Below are 4,203 nucleotides of genomic sequence, written 5' to 3'. Positions count from 1 at the left end.
ATATATATATATATATATATATATACTGTGGTGATCTGTGCTTGCGCCGTAAATTATACGAGAGTAATTGTGTACGCTAAAACATCAATTTAGTCTGCAAAATGTGGAAATAAAATAAAACATTTTTTAACTTTCAAAGAGTCAGTTTAATACGATAAAAAAAAGCGATAAATAATGTGGCAAAAATGAGCTGCCAAAGTAAATTAAATGTTAACAAATGGCTGGCATATTTCTGTTGCAGACTTATAGAATATAGATGTCAATAGAAATATATTTGAAATGTTGTACTTTCAAGAATTCATTGAGAAAAGGATGAAAAAGAAAAATAAACTGATAATTATCTTGATTTCCTCCGCACGTATTTTAAAATGTAATGCAAATTCATCACTATTGAATTCATGTGACAATTTCAGTCGATAATATACCAATTACATACATGGACCTACACCCGTTCTTATCACCAGTCAAAGTAACTCTATGTAGCCGCTTCTTTTCACGTTACAACTGTCGTTTTTAACAAGTAAGCACCGCTAGATAAAGCGATGCAGCATTCTCTGGTTATATTTGATTCATAGCTCTGTTCCAACACAGCTGAGACGGGGCTAAACAACAACATAACATATACTTCCTACATTTGCATAAATCAACTTCGTATGCGACAAGAATATTGCAACAAGAATTCTAGACTCACATCAGTGTGGCATTTTATATCTGTAATAGCGCTGCAACCACACGCACACAAACACACACACACACACACACACACACACACACACACACACACACACACACACACACACACACACACACACACACACACACACACACACACACACTACACTGAGTCTACAACCTCATTGGTTTATGTATTAGGGAATTGTGTTGCTACAGCTCGAAATAAGGTGGATAAAATCAAAATAAGCAACAGGATATCATGTAGTGATGCAGTACGACCGTTTCAAGCCGCTCCCTTTAATTGAACAATGCCTACAGCAGCTGCACAAACAAATAAATACAATTTTAACCAGTTGGACACATTAATAAAAGTTTTCTCGAATACTTTATAATAAAAAGATAGAAGAAATGTATGCTGTCGCTATATATATATGTATGTATGTATGTATGTATGTATGTATGTATATGTATCCATGTGTTAGCATTTACCTCCTTGCGACCATGTAAAATTTCATTTAGTGAAGATAACCTTGGCCTGAGGAATAGTCTGCAGTATACACCTCGCTTGGATATTTAACATTCCTGAGGTTCCGCTCGCTATGAAACATATATATCCCGGATCTTATCTACTCCTTTCTGTAACTCCTATATATATATTTAAATTGATGAAATGTTTGCATTTTGCAATTAAATGGTGCCGCTTGAAACGGTCGTACTACATCGCTGCTTGATATCCTGTTGCTTATTTTGATTTCATTCACCTCACTTACCTGTGCGAATATTACCGGACTGACTTGGTGCTTCAACTAATTGAAAGTACCCAATTCAACTGAATCTCAATTATATATATATATATATATATATATATATATATATATATATATATATATATATCCTGGACCCGCAAAGATACGCCCAATTTTTCCGACATCCCCATGGGGGCCAGTGACTCCTCCTAAGTTATGGACTTTGTATGATGTTACATACTTAACGGTCTCCATGATCAATTCCCTAACATCTCCGGTGGTCTATACAGAGACAATGCTCTGTTCGCAATCCAAAATTCCAGCAACCAGAAAATCGAACAGATTAGAAAAAGATTAAGAATCTTTTTAAAAACCTTGGCCAAATCATCTCCTTCTGTAACAAGGATAAACTGTTAATTTCTTGGACGTAACCCTGGACTTGCAAAACTAAACCTTCTACCCATACCACATACCTGGAGAAAACTTCCACTACATGAACTTTTCCTACCACCCCGCTTCCGTCCTAAAACCTATTATGGAAAGCGTTTCCTACCGGATTTCCTCACTGCCTGATAATAAGGATTTATTCGATCAATATGCTGAATATTACAGTTCTACCCTCCAACGTGCCGGATATGAAAACTCAATCGAATACATCCCCATGTGGGATATTCCTCTCTCCACTAAACTCATAACTGAAACTAGTTCCTCACCCCAGTATAGTATATGTAAAATCCCCCATCCCATCCCAATACCCGTCCAAATTTCAGAGTAACAGACGACCCTCCTACCAGATGACCCCAAATCCTATATACATCCCAACTCACCGAAACAGACACGAGCGTACACCTCCAAAACTCTATCCCCACCCAGTTGACACCCCTAATCGTATTAAACGAACAAAAACCCCAGATGACATTTGGCTCCACCCCCACTTCACCCTTAATGTTCAGAGTCGAGTACCTAAACTCTTCTTCACCCTATTTGAAAAATATTTACTTAAATCTATCCCCCGTTAGAAAGATATTTAACCTACAATCAATAAAATTGTCCTACTCCACCCCCACCAACATTGCTCCACCATCACTCCACCACCAACAACACATCCAGCTACCCCCACCATAGTAAATTAACCTAACATGGCCCTCAGCTTCATACATTTAAGCCTCAAACACCAACTGACTCATTTAACAACTCCAACTATAATTCTGCCATTAACATCCGATCCTGAAATTTACCACAACCCCCAACTATATCGCTTGCACAAATAGAGAACGACACAGAAGATACCACCGAGCACGATAATTAACATATTATATAACCCCACAACACCACACTCAGCTCCTTAACAAATACTAACGCCAGCAGTAATAACGAACCTAACACCGGTTCCTCACTAAATAGCAATACCCTCACGGGTTCGTCCAAAACATCCCCTACAAGGCTATGCTTCTTCAGACGCCCAACTTCCTGTCCTTTAGATAAACGCTGTCTCAGTAAAACCATCATTTATAAGTGGACATTTTCAACTGCCAACTGTAACTACATATATATCGGCTCATGTAGCACCACCTTCAAAGCTAGAGTAAGCAACCGCTAGTCTAGTTTCAAGTCCCAAGCAAGATCCAACAGTACTTCGTTATTTCAGCTTATCATTAAAGATTGATTCAACGCCTTACACTCTCAAGTGGTCCGTAGTCACCCACGCCAAGACATACAGCAACTATAATAACAAGTGTGATCTCTGCATAGCCGATGCCTTAGATATTTTGCAATCCACAGATTGTCTTAATGAACGCAGCAATATAGTTTTTACCTGCAAACATACAAGTATATACGCCAGCATGCACCTCTCCTACATCATACGCTGACCGCACACAATATACATTACTGAATTGAAAACCAGTAGTAGCCGCCACGATTCTTCCCCATTCTCTATTGTTTTTTTTTTCATGCATATATATCTTTTCTCCTCCTTGATCAAAAATATTTCCCCACCTTCTTCTCTCCACATTATTTTTTTCTAATACCACTCCCCTTACTAATTTCTGTGTTTCGGCAAAAACAGCCCTATTGAATACTACTGGTCGAATGACCGTACTTAAATTCCTCAATTTCTCTTGCTTTCTTCATGCACACTTCCTTTCTCCTCCTTCATCAAAAATATTTCCCCACCCTCTTTCCTCTACATTATCTTTTTTTCAAATACCACTCCCCTTGCTAATTTCTGTGATTCGGCCAAAACAGCCCCACTGTATACTACCGGTCAAATGACCTTGCTTAAATTCTTCCTTCCTCTCACTCCCTTATATTTTTTTTTTCATTTTCCTTCTTTTAATCCTTATTTCTCTATACATTTATATTCTCCTTTCCTTCTCTGCTCTCTACACATTCTAATTGAATCTTCCATGCTTTAACATGTACTTCTTTGCGACCATGTAGACTTTCAGTTAATCCAAGATATCCTTGGCTTGAAGAGTAGCCTGTAGTATACACCTCGCTTGGATATTTACCACTTCTGAGGTTCTGCTCGCTATGAAGCTTATGTAACTCCGATCTTACCTACTCCATTCCTTAACTCTTGTATTCTTATTCGCATCGTGAAATGTAAAAGGAACTTTTTTCTCTTTAACGTACAACGTTACGAAAAAATTCTGCAAATTTCCGTCTCAATAAACCCTCATTGTCCCTGGACGTTGTTTTCTTTATAATTACTATGGATTGCTTGAAGCTAACTTTCTTCCTACATCTCGATCCATGGATGGATATATATATATGTATA

Source organism: Octopus bimaculoides, chromosome 3 (assembly GCF_001194135.2).
Source record: "Octopus bimaculoides isolate UCB-OBI-ISO-001 chromosome 3, ASM119413v2, whole genome shotgun sequence".
In the NCBI taxonomy this organism is placed as follows: domain Eukaryota; kingdom Metazoa; phylum Mollusca; class Cephalopoda; order Octopoda; family Octopodidae; genus Octopus; species Octopus bimaculoides.
This window is presented reverse-complemented; position numbering follows the sequence as displayed.